This window comes from Bos grunniens, chromosome 1 (assembly GCF_055505025.1).
Source record: "Bos grunniens cultivar Pamir isolate PY7600 chromosome 1, Bosgru_T2T1.0, whole genome shotgun sequence".
NCBI classification, from domain to species: domain Eukaryota; kingdom Metazoa; phylum Chordata; class Mammalia; order Artiodactyla; family Bovidae; genus Bos; species Bos grunniens.
This window is the reverse complement of record NC_141165.1, coordinates 35,880,093-35,897,723: the sequence shown is the minus strand read 5'-3', so window position 1 is coordinate 35,897,723 and position 17,631 is coordinate 35,880,093. Positions and strand designations below refer to the sequence as shown.

The 17,631-nt window shown below is 35.8% G+C and overlaps 1 protein-coding gene and 1 non-coding gene across 5 annotated transcripts in view; one reads left to right on the top strand and one right to left on the bottom strand.

The window, feature by feature from the left end:
• The window catches only part of LOC147379261 (uncharacterized), a 175,036-nt gene that overhangs the window by 94,524 nt on the left and 62,881 nt on the right, over positions 1 to 17,631 (bottom strand). For all 4 annotated transcript variants that reach the window (XR_015132655.1, XR_015132654.1, XR_015132653.1 and 1 more), the window contains exon 4: positions 12,460 to 12,602. The gene's annotated coding sequence lies outside the window, so the exon portion shown is untranslated. The remainder of the gene's footprint in view (positions 1 to 12,459; positions 12,603 to 17,631) is intronic.
• Positions 16,332 to 16,526, top strand: LOC147379262 (U2 spliceosomal RNA). The gene has a single exon (XR_015135247.1). It is a non-coding gene; the product is annotated as a U2 spliceosomal RNA (small nuclear RNA).

Here is a 17,631-nt window from a genome sequence, read left to right as displayed (position 1 = left end):
TATGATAGTCTGTGCAGGACTGCCTCTGTGGCACTGCCTCTAGTAAGACTATTCAAGACTGATACCAGTTTCACTTATTCCAATTATATACCCATGAGCCAGTGAAACAACTCTTTTTAAATGGTGTGGGTTACCCTTTCATGAAACAGGGAAACCAGGACTGCATTCTGTATTCCAAATATCCTGTATTCAACTCTCCCAAACACATTCAAATGAATACTTACTTCTTGGCAATAGAAAATACATTTTAAACCTTGAATTTCTAGGTTAGATTTAAGTATGCTATTAACTGTTAATCAAATGCCCTCTTTACTTATAGTGTTTTTTAAAAAAATTATAAATTGTTTATTGACTCTATAAGTAACTATCAGAACTTGAAGTACTGAAAAATCATTTTAGTATTATTGGTAGTAAGATGCTTAAAAAATTTTATGTCAAGATATAGCCTCTCTCTTTATATATATGTATAAATGTAGTATATATATATATATATATATATATATCAATATCAGGAAGGTTTTACAAAGACTCAGGATTATAGGTTAAATGAATGAACTCTATTATGAAATCAGAAGAACAAATTACAGAAAAGTACTTTTAGTAGGACATGATTTTTGTTAAAATATATACATGAACCCATTTTATCTTTGCAATAACTATGTGAAGAAAATACTATTATTATAATACTTATTTACAGATGGAGGAAATGAAGTACAAGTAAATGTTTTTTAAATGGCCAACAAACCAAGATTTCAATCCAGGCAAACTAGTATCTGAGTATAATTCTCCTAATCCAGTCACTCACTGCTTTTTTAGAAGAGTGATTTTACAGAGTTAATAAAAAGAAATATATATATATATATATATATATATACACACACTTTATGAAGATGCAAAGTATTTCAATATTCAACTTATAAAAACATATTTCAAAAAATTCTCAAGCTGGTTTGTAGCCAAATATACTTCTGTACCTTACTCTGACTTCAAATCAATCTCCTCAAATTATTCAAGGTCATTTTGGGGGAATATTTCTGGCTGTAGGCTATCTCTTCTAATAATAAAATAAATCCTTCTCATAACAACAACAACAAAAAAATGAGAAATGGCATGAACATGTAAAATCTACTCACACCTTGCCAAAACTACATACATCTCTTTTAGCCGTTTTTAATACAAAGATTGTACCCTTGGAGAGCAGGTCCTAAATTTGTCAACATAGCACAACAATATTAGAGATATTGGGGGATTTTGTTTGTTTGTTTTTTGCTTACTAATTACTTGGATGATAATCTTCATGGAATTCTGCAAAGCAGAAAACAGAACACCAATAAACTCTGCAATTAGATCCCTTTGTTCCATTGTAAAGAACCTGAAAATTTTCAGGTGCTTTATAGTTTGCATTTCTTGTCAATCTTATATTCCTTTTGGCAATTAGATGCCAACCACCCCAGAATGCACAGCCATTCAAACATTTATTCTTAAATTCCACTGCAATTAAAAACATCTCCAGTTAAGATACATAGCTTAATTTAAAGGACAGAGATTTATTAAATAATGAGATTGCCCATTTCCTACTATAATTTTTATTACCATATATTAGGAGTATTCAGTGCATTTTTTACCTTGTATTGTTGAGTAAAACTGACCACTAACACTATGTTCCAATTTTGTCTCAATCTTTCAAACTATTGTAAATACTGAAACTGTGTCAGAAAATTCCTATGCAACATAATCCAACAATGTCCTTAGTAGTTTGTGAAAAGCAATAAAAAGCCTTTGAACCAAACTCCTCTTTTTGGTGTTTGCTAAACCATTCCAGGGAATGTCATGCCTATTATATGTATCAGATTCCTTCTAATCATGACTTTGCAAGAAACTCTTTCCATATTCAAACACACCTGCTATAAACCATAACTGTGCTGGTTATTTGCAATATGTCCAAAGGTGAGCTGGCATTTACTACACTGAGGCTTTGAGAGCTAAATTTTAAATATTCAGGAATTTTGCAAGCCTGTTCTTAAACCATTGGAAGTTTAAATGGGCCATGGATTACGTAATGAAACTCTGCCAAGCCTTCAAGATTAGGGGTTTCCCTCATCTTTGAGAGCTGTTTTACCCACATGCCACTGCGTTTAACAGGTATGATCATTTCCTAACAATGCTATCTGTTAAGCTTATTGAAACTAAGGAATTTGTGGATTTCATATGGACTATCATTCTCATGCCTAGCCACTCTTATATAAGTGGTTGAGCAAAATTATAAAAGATGGTTTTCTTCAGGTTACTGGAGAAGGAAATTAATTTTCACAACTTTTCTAGGCTTTCTGTTGCCAAAAGATCACTTATGTGGAAAAAATAGAAGACAGTTCTGGTGACTTAAAAGTGATTTGTCAAGTTGTCTTAAATATTTCCTTTCTGTTTTAGCTGAGGCTTTGTTAGTCTACAAGCAGCACATTCAACATCTTGTCTTGTCTGTTCTTTACTTCTTTATGCCACCAAAGTTATTTGTTTTTAGCAGGCACTGTGCAGCTAGAACAAGGTACTTTGCTGCTCAGTTAAAGTTAACTGGGGCCACAAGTGGTCTTATACAAGATCTAGCGAACAGATGGACCAGTAAAGCAGAGACATGGTGACCAGCCATAAAAGAAGTCCTCCCAGGGTGTCTTAACAACAGCCGAAGTATTACAGGCATTTCCTCTAGAGCCATCTGGCTTTAATTTTTCTAGCTATTTTTCCTGTTGACATACAGAGCCACAAAGTTAAGGAAGCAATAATTCTTCTCTAGTTACTGTAACTGCTGATGCAAAACCACCAATTTTTCTAAAGCTACTCATCAAGTACAGGGACCCATCTCATAGAAGAATATTCTGTGGGTTAAAAGACTATGTTAGTTAAGAAGGGAGTGGTACAAAGTTACACTCTAGTTTAAAGTCAGTGTATGTATTCTTATAGGTTCAATTGATGTTCGTTTGTTTTATCCCAATTGAAATTGAAGACACGGTTATTCCCTTCTACCGCTTCTAAAGCAATATTTAAACAAAACAAAACAAAAAAAAGAAGCAAAATAACGGTACTCTTTTGGAAAGTTCTCCTTCCCCAACTCTCACTCTAAGATTTATTCTGACAATAACTGAAGTCATTTTAATGGTACCTAGGTAATAAATTTGAGTTATGTTTACTAAAGCTTTTGAAGTTTTGATCAGACTTATCATTCAGTTAAGGGAATCTCACAAACATTGTTGAAGGGGAACTTTCCCACTAGGAAAGGGCAAGTGACTGATGAGGTTCAAATGTAAAAGCATGTAGAAGATGAGGAAGTCAATTAGGGAAGAGGAGGTAAATTAAAATCTATGGTAGTTTTTGAGAGTTTTTGGTGAATCAGTTCAGTTCTGTTCAGTTCAGTCACTCAGTCGTGTCCGACTCTTTGCGACCCCATGAATCGCAGCATGCCAGGCCTCCCTGTCCATCACCAACTTCCGGAGTTCACTCAGACTCACGTCCATCGAGTCAGTGATGCCATCCAGCCATCTCATCCTCTGTCGTCCCCTTCTCCTCCTGCCCCCAATCCCTCCCAGCATCAGAGTCTTTTCCAATGAGTCGACTCTTCGCATGAGGTGGCCAAAGTATTGGAAACTCCAAAGTATTGGAGTTTCAGCTTTAGCATCAGTACTTCCAAAGAACAGCCAGGACTGATCTCCTTTAGAATGAATAACTGGGCTCAAATCAAACATTACATGTGATATAAAGACAGAAAATAGGTGGCCCAAGATCAGCCTTGATGCCAGAGTAAAACAAAAAGAGATGCTTGCCACTGTGGTCTCTCCTAAGAAAGAGTTTAAGGAAAAAGTCTGGATTCTAAAAAAATGGTAAATAAATTAAAATGCTGAGATTGAATTGTAATCAATACAACTAGATGTCACTGAAGAGATAAAACCATGAACAGAAAAATGAACCATACTTTACAATCTACAGAAACATAGTCAGGTATTCCATAGGGTGCAAGGTGGGTCTGGTTGAGGCCAGAAACTATAAACAATGCACAGGTTCACCAAAAGGTTAAGACCTAAGCATAACACTATAGTATGCTTCCCCTCCCCTACACTATAGAGATAGATAATGGAAGCAGAGAGACGGAAGTTTAAAGTTTGAAATCTTGAACTTAATTAAACAAAGACAGTAAAGCCTATCGATAAAATGAGCTAAGACTTTGAGATCAAGCCGAGGTAACACACTGAAAATTCTGAGTTGCTAAAGCGATATTCTGTTACTAATTTTCTCTGAGAAAATGACAGGAGGTAGGATTTATGAATATGAGGCCAGAAAGAGCTGCTTAACTGAACTAAAAAGAAGTTAGATTATCTTAACACTAATTTTAAGTTATTCTTAAATTATCTTTAATTTATACCATTTTTTATACAAACACAACATGTATATTTTAAGTGACTTAGAGGGTTGCCTTCTGTGTAAAGACTGCACAAAAATATTTCCATTTGTTCTGTATTAAAAAACAAAAAGGGGGAACCAGAACAAACAACAAAAGGAAATTACCTTTCAACAGAAATAGGGATGAGTCTGTACATTGTCACTGGGAAGTCTATAAGGGCTAAACTTACACGGATATGAATAAGATGCTGAAAAATATGTCTTAAAGCTATATTTTCAAAGTAAGCACCTATTTACTTAGTTTACATATGATACACAGGGTGAGGAGTGTGAGGAAAGCCACCACTTGCCCCTACACTGATGATGAACCATATGCTGAGATAAGGCTACCAGAGGTGATATTAGACACCAGGTGTTCTGTAGAACATTCAGAGCAGGTACTCAGTTAAACACTTATAGGTATTAGAGGGAGTGCAAAATTCTTTTCAAGGAAGCAGCATTCTTTGAGTCATATAAAGAATACCTCCTTCCCTGGAACATCCAGATCTCAGTATATTACTTGGAGTGCATTATAATCCTCAGTCTTGCGGGGCTTTGTAGCATAGCAGAGAATGTTAGACTGAAAGAAATAGTGGAGAACTATCATGTTAACAGGAACTAGCTCTTGGTTTTTATAAAAATCAAGGGATATTGGAGATGAGAGTTCCCAAGATGGCAGAATAGGAAGATCCTGAGCTCACTTCCTCTCATGGGCAAACTGAAATTACACCTATTTACAGAACAACTATTAACAAGAATGGAGAAGGAAATGGCAACCCACTCCAGTATTCTTCTCTGGAGAATCCCATGGATGGAGGAGCCTGGGGCTACAGTCAATGGGGTCACAGAGTCAGACACAATTGAAGTGACTTAGCACAGCACATTAACAAGAAAGATCAGAACCTACCAGAAAAATCTTCTGCAACTAAAGATATAAAGAAATAACCCCAACAATGGATAGGAGGAACACAGTTGCTGTAAAGTTAAGACTCACGCATTTAGGTAAGCAATCCACAAAATAGGAGAATAATTAGAATAACAAGAGTTCTCCCAAATGAGAAAGAGATCTGAGGCCCACACTGGGTTCCTCAACCTGGGGGTCTTGCACTGGGAAGATGAGCCCCCAGAATGGTTGGTTTTGAAAGCCAGTGGGGCTCACTTTTAGGTGAAGCAGAGAGCTATGGGAAAAAGAGACTTCACTCTTAAAGGGCACAAGTAATATTTAATACAGTTCAGGAAAAAGAACAAAAGCAGTAATTTGACAGAAGCCCAGGTCAGACCCACTTTCTGACCTTGGAGAGTCTCTCAGAGAAGCAGAGGGCAACTGGAGCTCATTTTGAAGACACGGACTCTGGTATCAGCCACTTTGGGGACCTGCTTCTACCATATGGACACCGGAGCTAGCAAGTGCCATGTGGGACTCCTCTCTCTAATTTACTAGTATCAGGACCTAGCTCTGCCTCTGCCCATCAGCCAGCAGGCACAAGTACTGGGACATCTCAGATCAAGCAACTAACTGGGTGGAAATGCAGCCCCACCCATCAGAGAACAAGTTGTTTTAAGACCCTCTGACTCGAAAGCCACCCCTGGACACAACCCTGCCCACCAGAGGGCCTCGGGCATGGTCCCACATATCAGTGCACAGGCACTGGACCCAGGACCCTCAGCGCCCAGCAGCCAGAGACCCCCAGGTACCAGTTCTGCTTACCAGTGGTCAGAAACCCAGAAACTAATAAAACACTCTCAAGGGACTTCCCTGGCTATCCAGTGGTTAAGACTTAACTCCCAATGCAGCGAGACTGGGTTTCATCCCTGCTTGAGGAACTAGAACCTCATTCCACAACTAAAATTGAAGATCCCTTGTGCAGTAACTAAGACCTAGCACAGCCAAATAAATAAAAATAAGTAAATATTTTTAAAAGACTCACAATATATATTCAAAAATTTACAGAATGGAAGACAGAAATGTATAGTTATATAATAATAATAATGACTTCACAAACCACTTTCCAGACTAGATAGAACAAGGTTGAGGGGAACAGACAAAAGAACATAGTAGGAAGACCCTGTGCTCATGGGGAAGACCCTTCCCCATGGACACACCAAATTCACAACATTTTACAGATAAACCATCAATAAGAATGATCTGAAGAGAAGCAAAATATATTTTCCACAACTAAAGATATTAAGAAGGAACTGCAATGAGATAGAAGGAGAAGCTGAGACATAATATAATCAAGATCCTCATCCTTGGGTAGGTGACTCATAAAAAGGAAGATAATCGCAATTGCAGAGGTTCTCCCCAAGAAATGAAGGGTTCAAGCTCCGTATTAGGATACTTCACAAGGAAGACAACCCACCAGAATATCTGACTTTGAAGACCAGCAGAGCTTTGTATAGGAGAGCTGGAAGAGACTGAAAGTACACCCATAAAAGATTCACACAAGCTTTCAGATGCTCTGAGACCCAGCATGGAGGCAGTAAATTGAAACAACTAAGGCTTTACTCTTAAAGGGTAGAAGTAAAATTTAACACACTCCAGGGCCCAGAGCAAAAGCCCACTAATGATGCAGCACTAGTCCCTGGGCACCTGAGGGTTCCACAGCCAGCTTTCTCAGGACCCAGACTTGACAATCAGCAACCAGTAGCCTATGTACAAGGCAGGGCTTGGCAACCACTCAGACTGGGGGCCAGCCTCACCTACTAGGATGTCCACAAGAGTCAGTTCAATACAACAAAAGGATGCACACAGCCCACAAAGGGGACATCCCTAGAGTATATATAGCCCTGGTGAGCAGAGGGGAGCGTGCTCCTGGGACATTTAGGACATTTGTTATGAGAGGCCACTTTTCCAAGGAAACACAACAAACCTACAAGGTGCACGGAAATGAAAACAGCAAATTAGACAAAATGAAGTGATAGAGGAATATGTTGTAAACAAAGGAGCAAGGTAAAACCTCAGAACAAGAACTAAGTGAAGTAAAGATAGGCAATCTACCAGACAAAGTATTCATAGTAATGATTATAAAGATAATCAAAGAACACAGAAGAAGAATGGATGAACAGAATGAGAAGTTAGAAGATTTTAGCAAGAATGCATAAAAACTACAATAACTGAAATGAAAAATATATTAGAAGAAATCAACAGCAGTTTAAATGATGCAGAGGAACAGATCAACAAGCTGGAAGACAGAACAGTGGAAATCACTGAAGCAAAACAGAAAAAAGAAAAAGGATTAAAAGAATGAGGGCAGTTTAAGAAATCTCTGGGACAACAGAAATAATACTAGCATTTTCATTAAAGGAGTCTCTGAAGAAAGAGAAAAGGATGGAGAACATATTTGAAGACCTAATAGTTGAAAACTTCCCTACATGCAAAAAGAAACAGATTTCCAAGTCCAGGAAGCACAGGGTCCCCAAAAGGGTCAACACAAAGAGGACCACATCAAGACACATTGTACTTAGAATGAAAAAAAAACTAAAAATAGAGAATATTCAAGTACATATGGAACATTCTCCTGGACAGATCACATACTAGGCCACAAAACAAGCCCAAGTAAATTCAGGAAAACTGAAATCCTATAAAGCATATTTTTCAACCACAATGTCTAGAGACTAGAAATCAACTTCAAGGGGAAAAAATGGAAAAAAAAAAAAAAAACCCCACAAACACAAGAAGGTTAAACAATATACTACTAAAAGGAATGGATAACTGAAGAAATAAGAGTCAAAAATGACTGGAGGTAAATAAAAAAGAAAACAGAGTGATCCAAAAATCTATGGGCAGCAAAAGTGGTTCTAAGAGGGAAATTTATAACAATACAAGCAAGAAAAATAACAAATCAATAATCTTACCTTACAACTAAAGGAACTAGAAAAAGAAGAACAAACAAAACCTAAATTTAGTAGAAGGAAAGAAATCATAAAGATCAGAGCAGAAATAAATGAGACTAAAAAACAATAAAACAGTTCAATAAAAGTAAGTTGGTTTTTTGAAAAGATAAACAAAATTAATAAACCTTTAGCTAGATTCATTAAGGAAACAAGAGGACCAAATCAAAAAGATCAGAATTGAAAATGGAGAAATTACAACAGATACCATAGAAATACAAAGGATAATTAACAGATTACTATGAACAATTATATGGCAATAAAATGGACAAATCCAATAAATGTACAATATCCCAGGATTGAGCCAGGAAGAAAAAATAAAGAAATCAATTACCATTAACAAAATTGAATCAGGAAAAAAAACTCCCAGCAAACAAAAATCTCGGACTGGAAGCCTTCAAAGTGAATTCTACCAAATATTTAAGGATGAGTTAACACCCATTCTTCTATTAAAAAAAATAAATGCAGAAGAAACAACACTTCCAAACTCATTCCATGAAGCCAGCAATGCCCCACTAACAAAACCAAAAAATGATATCACAAAAAAGCAAAACTATAGGCCAACTACATCATATTCGATGCTGAAAAGCTGAAAGCATTTTCCCTAAGATCAGGTACAAGACAAGGATGCCCACTCTCATTACTTTTATTTAACATAGCATTGAAATCCCTAGTCACAGAAATCAGACAAGAAAAAGGAATCAAAAAAGCAAGGGAAGAAGTAAAACTGCCACTGTTTATAGGTGACATTATAAAATACATAAACAATTCTAAAGATACTACCACAATCTACTAGATGGAGCTCATCAATGAATATAGTAAAGATGAAGGATACAAAATTAATACATAGAAATCTGTTGCATCCCTACATCTTCCAGAGAACTATCAGAAAAAGAAATTAAGGAAACAGTCCCACTTACAATCACATGAAAAAAAAAAAAACACAGTATACATAGCAATAAGGAGGTAAAAGATTCACATTTGGAAAACTATAGGACACCAATGAAAGAAAATGGACACAAATAGATGGGAAATATATACTGTATTCATGGATTGGAAGAAATAAATGTTAAAAGGACCATACTACCCAAGGCAATCTACAGATTCAATACAGTCCCTGACAAAATAATGATAGCATTTTTCACAGAACTAGAACAAATAATTGTAAAATTTGTATGGAACCACCAAAAACCTTGAATAGCCAAAAAAAAAAAAAAAAAAATCCTGAGAAAGAAGAACAGAGCTGGAGTAAGGTATAGCAGTCTCTAACTTCAGAAAAGTGTAAAGACATAGCAATCAGAACTGTAAGATTCTGGTACAAAAAAAATAGATCAGTGGAACAGAATAGAAAGCCCAGAAATAAAACCATGCACTCATGGTCAATTAATCTCTGTCAATGAGACAAGAACATACAATGGAGCAAACAGTTTCTTTAGTAAGTTGTGCCCTGGGAAACTACATATAAAATTAGAACATTATCTCACACCATATACAAAAATAAACTCAAAATGTGTTAAAGATCTAAATTTAAGACCAGGAGTCAAAAACTCCTAAGAAACCACAAGTAGAAGATTCTTTGAATAAATTATAACAATATTTTTTGGATCTGCGTCCTAAGGCAAAGAAAATAAAAGTAGAAATAAATAAATAGGACCTCAGTTCAGTTCAGTCGCTCAGTCGTATCTGATTCTTTGCTACCCCATGAATCGTAGCACGCCAAGCCTCCCTGTCCATCACCAACTCCCGGAGTTCACTCAGACTCACGTCCATCGAGTCAGTGATGCCATCCAGCCATCTCATCCTCTGCTGTCCCCTTCTCCTCCTGCCCCCAATCCCTCCCAGCATCAGGGTCTTTTCCAATGAGTCAGCTCTTCCCATGAGGTGGCCAAAGTATTGGAGTTTCAGCTTTAGCATCATTCCTTCCAAAGAAATCCCAGGGCTGATCTCCTTCAGAATGGACTGGTTGGATCTCCTTGCAGTCCAAGGGACTCTCAAGAGTCTTCTCCAACACCACACTTCAAAAGCATCAATTCTTCGGCGCTCAGCTTTCTTCACAGTCCAACTCTCACATCCATACATGACCACAGTAAAAACCATAGCCTTCACTAGACGGACCTTTGTTGGTAAAGTAATGTCTCTGCTTTTCAATATGCTATCTGGGTTGGTCATAACTTTTCTTCCAAGGAGTAAGCATGTTTTAATTTCATAGCTGCAGTCACCATCTGCAGTGATTTTGGAGCCCCAAAAAATAAAGTCTGACACTGTTTCCACTGTTTCCCCATCTATTTCCCATGAAGTGATGGGACCGGATGCCATGATCTTCATTTTCTGAATGTTGAGTTTTAAGCCAAGTTTTTCACTCTTCTCTTTCACCTTCATCAAGAGGCTTTTTAGTTTCTCTTGACTTTCTGCCATAAGGGTGGTGTCATCTGCATATCTGAGGTTATTGATATTTCTCCCAGAGTACATCAAGGCTGTATATTGTCACCCTGCTTATTTAACTTATACGCAGAGTACATCATGAGAAATGCTGGGCTGGAAGAAGCACAAGCTGGAATCAAGATTGCTGAGATAAACAGGACTTAATTAAACTTAAAAGCTTTTGTACAGCAAAGGAAACAATCAACAAAATAAAGAAAACCTATTGAGTATGAGAAAATATTTATAAATGATATAAGCAATAAAGAGTTAATATCCAAAATATATAAACAGCTCATACAACTCAATATCAAAAAAAAATCAAACAATCCAAATAAAAATGAACAAAGAACTGAATTGGGCATTTTTTTTCCGAAGAAGACATACAGATGGCCAACAGGCACAGGAAAAGATACTCAACGTCACCTCTCATCACAGAAATGCAAATCAAACCCACAATAATATATCACCTCACACTTGTCAGAATGGCTACCATCAAAAACACCACAAATAACAAATGCTGTCTGGATGGGGAGAAAAGGAATCACTTGCACACTGTTGGTGGAAATGTAAATTGGTGCAGCCACTGTGGGAAACAGTACGAAGTTTCCTTAAAAAACTAAAACTAAACTACCATGTGATCCAGCAATTCCAGTTTTCCATATACATCTGAAGAAAACAAAAACCCTAATTTGAAAAGATATACACACACACTCCAATGCTTATAGCAGCATTATTTATAATAGCTTTATATGGAAGCAACCTAAGTAACCATTAACAGAAAAGTGAATAACAAAGATTAGTTTTGCCAGTTGCAACAACACAAATGAATTTGGAGGTATTATGCTTAAGTGAAATAAGTCACACTAGAGAAAGACAAATATTGTATGTTATCACTTAACATGGAATCTAAAAAGTAAAAAAAAAATGACTGACTGTAACAAAAATATAAAACAACCTTAGCAAACCAGGACTAGATGAGCATTTCCTTAATTATATTAAATATATCTCCCACAATCTTACAGAAAATATCAAATATCACCTTAATGATGAACTTTAAGAACTGTCTTCAAAAAAAATGAAAAAAAATGCAGATTCCTGGTATATTTCTACTAAATCTTGTTTTGAAGCTCCTAATGAATATGACAAAAATATTTTGTAAAAAGTTGTAGGAAAGAAAACAAACATTATTTGCAGAAGATGTGATAATGTATATAGAAAAATCCAAAGAAGTTAAGATAAATTATTAGTTTAAGAGTTCAGTGAACTTAAGATTACTAAATACTAATTGTAATTACAATATCAAAAATAATTAGAAAATTTAAATTTTAATTGATAGTATTTACAAAAATAAATTGTCAGGTATATAGGAATAAATATAGCAAAAATACACATTACTTTCAAAGAAAATCATTAAACTTTTTTAAAAGACATAATAATGGTATCAGCAGATCAGTTCAGTTCAGTTCAGTTCAGTCACTCAGTTGTGTCCAACTCTTTGCAACCCCATGGACTGCAGCATGCCTGGCTGATACAAACTAATAAATATAAAATAAATAGCACGTTCCTCCTACATAGTACAGGGAACTATATTCAATATCTTGTAATAACTTATAATGAAAAAGAATATATATGTATGCATAATTTAATCATTTTTTGTATACCAGAATCCAACACAATATTGTAAATCAGCTATCAAAAGTGTTCAAAGTGTTAGTCACTCACTTGTCTTCCAACTCCTTGCGACCCCATGAACTGAGCTTGTTAGGCTCCTACATCCAAGGGATTCTCCAGGCAAGAATACTGGAGTGGGTTGCCGTTTTCTCCTCCAGGGGATCTTCTCAACTCAGGGACTGAACCCAGGTCTCCTGCATTACAGGAAGATTCTTTACTGTCTGAGCCATCAGGGAAGCTCAAATACTTTAGTTAAAAAAAAAAAAAAGATACAATAAAAGGCAACTGAAATAGAGATATACATCATGTAATGATAAAGAAGTCTTTATAAGACAGAAGCAGCCTCACCATTAAACCCATTCTATGCATTCATGATGGGTCACAAGCAGGCATGTAAAGCCCAGGAAAAGTGGGCAACACCTGGAAGAAGATGAACAAAGGACACCAAGGGAAAACTTAATTACATCACCATTTTGTTCTAATGAGCTCAACAGTGTTCATAGTTGTGATATGTGGTCTGAGGGGGCAAAACATATTGAAATTCTGGGCCAAGTGCATAGAGGACTCAGATGAAAGCAATGCTATTAAGGCCTCACATTCAAGAGTATTGAATTCTTTTACACATAATTTTCTTAAAAGCCTGCATAATTTTACATTTATTGGAGTCGTCACCTTCAGACACTGATTATTTTGGAGAAGCAATCACAGAAACCTGAAAAATCAAGGTCTGATGAGAAGCCCTAAATAAACCAAGTTTCAGAAGCCCAAATCTAAAAAGCAAGGAGTTTTCAACATTAACAACCCAAATTCTATATTTCTTCTCTACTGAGAAACCTGATATTGCATGTATTAAAACAGAGTGGGAATATTAAATAAAAAAAAACTGGGTTAAAAGAAGACACTCTCTCGTGAGTTAAACTGACATACAAATACAAAAGAAAAAAAAAGATACAGAGAAAATATCAGCTAATAGAATTTAGAAAAATTATTTAATGTTTGCTTATAAAATATTGCCGCTAAAATAATTTATGGGTGTGTGCTCAGTCACTTTAGTCACGTCTGATTCTTTGCAACCCCATAGACTGTAGCTCACCAGACTCCTCTGTCCATGGGATTTTCACCAAAAGAATACTAGAGTGGGTTGCCATGCCCTCCACCAGGGGATCTTCCCAACCCAGGGATCAAACCCACATTTCCTGAGTTTCCTGCACTGCAGGTAGACTGCTGAGCCACTGGGGAAGCCTCTTTGTAGTTTTATACATTTACATCTAGCATGTGAGTGACTTCACTGTTTACATTTGAATACCTGATCAAATATATTCTATACAATTTTATTATTTCTGCAATTTGTTAGCTAATAGCTAGTTGTCTCAATATCTCTAAGTAATCTGTCTTTCCCATTAATTTTAACATAAACTTTATATGTATTTCTTTGGCTCGTCTATCAAAGTTGACAAAGGCCTGGGGTTGTTCAGGCCTTAATTGTTGTTGGTTCAAGATGCAGGCATTTTCAGGGCTTTAAACACCACATCTATGCTGACCAGTAAACAAATTCACATCTCCAGGACAGATCTTTTTTTTTTTTTTAATTAATTTAGTTTAACTGGAGGCGAATTACTTTACAGTATTGTTGTGGGTTTTGCCATATATTGACATGATTCAGCCATGGAGGTACACGTGACAGATATTTGACTGTCAAATAGGACATATTCAAATTTTTACTTTACATATTTACATATCAAAATGAAATCTTTTATTTTGCCCACAAAACATGGTTCCTCCTATGATATTCCTCTAGCTCAGGAATTACCAGCACCATACACCCAGTATTTCAGGCTAAAAACTGAAAGAAATAATCCTTGGGCAACCTTTTCTTAGGGGTTCTTTCTCCTTGCTGAACTCTTCAGTTCTAGCTCTGTGCCCTGAGATTTAAATAGGCACAGTAAATAATGACTGCCTCCTAAATAATCTACAATTATCCACTTTTCCTTTACAAGTCATGTCAATTTCTTCACGTAATATCTAGATCTCCGAAAAATCAATATTGGAGAAAGTATACTACTTTGCCAGAATATTCTTTTCTTCATCACCAGGAAGGTGTTTCTCAAAAATACCCACACCAACCTATACAGAGTAACTAATTTAAATTGGGTCTTTTTGTCAGGGAAAAACACAGGGCAAATATAATTAATTGTCATTATTTTATCATATAATTTTATAACCACACTCCCAAGCAATATATATATTTTAATCCCATTTCACAAGTCTCAAATCTGAGACTTAAAATAGTCAGCAAACTTCTCAAAATCCATTGTCTGGCTACAAAATTGACTTCTTTCCAAAATGTTAAGGTGGTTCCCCGTAAGAGCCTTCTCAACAATCAGTGAAGAATCAGAAATATCCTTTCTTCAAAATCTCCCAGCTGAGCCAAAGTCTAAATTTCCATGTGCAATTTCACCAAAGCTTTTACAATTTTTAACTACTGCTTCAATGACCTACCTATTCATCCCATACCTGCACATCTACCTTAACACAAAACAATTTAGAAATTAATAAAAATAAGAACTCTTCTCATTATAGCCTCTGACATCTCAACCTGCTTTTCCATAGTTGAGGAATACCTGAAGTTCAAAATGTCAGTCTCCAGGTTTTCAATATAATTTTTGTAGCAGTGGAACATGTACAGAGGTTATTTTGCCAGAGTGGTGAAATACTTTTATTAACTACTGCTATTTTACAGCAAGAAATAAGCATTAATTGACATATGAGTATGTAGCCAGAAATTTTGTGTACCCAAGGAAAATATTCAGCAATATATTTCTTATTGTTCGCTAAGTTACAAACCTATAGGTTTCTGACTCTGATGAAATGCTAGGTGGATGAAGTATTATTTGCCAAGATAGAGAAAGAATAAGAAGGTAGATTTGGGAAGGCTGGGGGTAGGAAAAAGATACATTTTTCTAACTCTAGACTTGCTTTCCCCTGTTTTTGTTGTTTTTGCTAGTGTGTCAGAGCACAGTTGCTCAAACTTTCTCAAAGATAAGAACTACTTGAGTCTTTTTAAAAATCCAGAGTTCTAGGTACTCTCCTTGGACATTCTAACCCTGTGATCTGAAGTGAAACTTGTAGAACCTGTATTTTTAACAAATATGTTGAGAGGTTATTGATTACCAAAAAGACAATTGTGAAATATTTAGTGGACCATCTAGGAGCTATATAGTTAACAAGTAGGTTTTCCTTTCTTTATTTCTTTTTTTTTTTCTGTAAGAGTAGAGTGTTTTGTTGAAATAGCTATTTAAATGTATCCTTTATTGTTGTTATTTACTCACTAAGTCAGGTCCAACTCTTTGCAACCCCATGGATGGTAGTCCATCAGGCTCCTCTGTCGAAAGTGGGTTTCTTCCACTCCACTCCAACCCACTGGAGTGTATTGTCATTCCCTACTCCAGGGGATCTTCCGGACCCAGGGAGTGAACCGGCATCTCTTGCATTTTCTACATTGGCAGGCACTTTCTTTTAGCCTCCAAAATAATTTGGAGTTTTTTAATGAGTATCTTTAAAAATATTTTGCTGAAATGGCAAAACACTTTAATTGATTTAAAGTTAGAATTATATACCCCCAGAATGACTTCTGAGTTGGCTTTTTAGAAACCTTCATATCAGTGTTCTGAAGTTTATCTTGGATATCTACGAAACTTCAGATAAACACTATTAAAATATACATGGAAAAAGTAAAATATTCAAAAAATATCAAAGTAATTCTTAAAAATAAAAGAGAATAAAAGGTATCTAACATAAGAGAAAAAAGAGGATATATACTTAAAAAGAGAAAACTCTTAATGACTACTAAAAATGAAAAGATGTTCTAACACACTAGTAATTAGAAAGATACAACTTAGAGCTACATAAAGTTCCAATTTTCAATCGCTTCTCAGTCTTTTGGCTAAGATCAAGTGTAGTATCTGTTCTTCTCAGTTTAATATCTGATAAGTCCTCTATCCAGTTTTCATTCATTAGCTTGGCAACTTTAAAAGTAATCATACCAATTGCTGACAGGAATAAATCTGTTGTACCAATCTACAGAGTAATTTAATGTTATCTAGTAAGGTTAGGGGACTATAAGTTGTATTATTAAACTGTGACTCTTTAAAAGTAAAACAGTATACTAAAATGTAAAGTTATGTATTATTTAATATATTTATTTACAGACTATTTTTATTACATTGATGGACCTATAAATAATTCTGTTCAAAACATCTTTTAAAAATGAAAGTCTTCAAAAATTTTAAACTGTAAATGAAGCAAAATGGAAAAATAGCTTTATATTTCTTATTTAAGCATTAAAAACAGCAAGCAGAATAATTATTCTGGAAAATATTTATATACTTAAAGCTGTCTGGTTATTTTCTTTAAAATGTATTTCTCTTATAATAAAGTTGATTATTGATTTTTAATAAAATCATCTACAATCTTTTCCAAACTTGTTTCCAAAGTTGTCACCACCACCAAGAGTTATCATCAGTGTTTAGCTTCTTAACTGAATTTTACAAAGCATTGATGACATTGTCAGAGTTTAATTTCTAGAATAAATTTCCAAAAGCGTTATTTTGGTTCCATTAATTGGATGCTTGATCAAACCATTTTTAGATCTAATTTCCTATGTGAAACATCTAAATGGCATTATTCCACTGCTTGTGATCTAACGGAGCTAACGTATTCACAGCTCTTGCTGCAAATTTCATAAGTATTAAAAAGATCTGGAATAAAAAATAAATACAATTTACTTAAGAAAGCACTGCTGCTGCTGCTGCTGCTGCTAAGTTGCTTCAGTAGTGTCCGACTCTGTGCGACCCCATGGACTGCAGCCCACCAGGCTCCTCCGTCCCTGGGATTCTCCAGGCAAGAACACTGGAGTGGGTTGCCATTTCCTTCTTCAATGCATGAAAGTGGAAAGTGAAAGTGAAGTCGCTCAGTTGTGTCTGACTCTTAGCGACCCCATGGACTGCAGCTTACCAGGCTCCTCCATCCATGGGATTTTCTGGGCAACAGTACTGGAGTGGGGTGCCATTGCTGAAAAGCAATGCTTCTCAGAGTGGTATGCTCATACATTTTCTCCAAATTCACAAGTTAAACATATGAAAAGGACATCTTTAGGCAGTTTTCTTAATGTAACTAGTAACTTTTGAAACCCCACCCAATATTGTGCCCTCAGATTTGCATCTT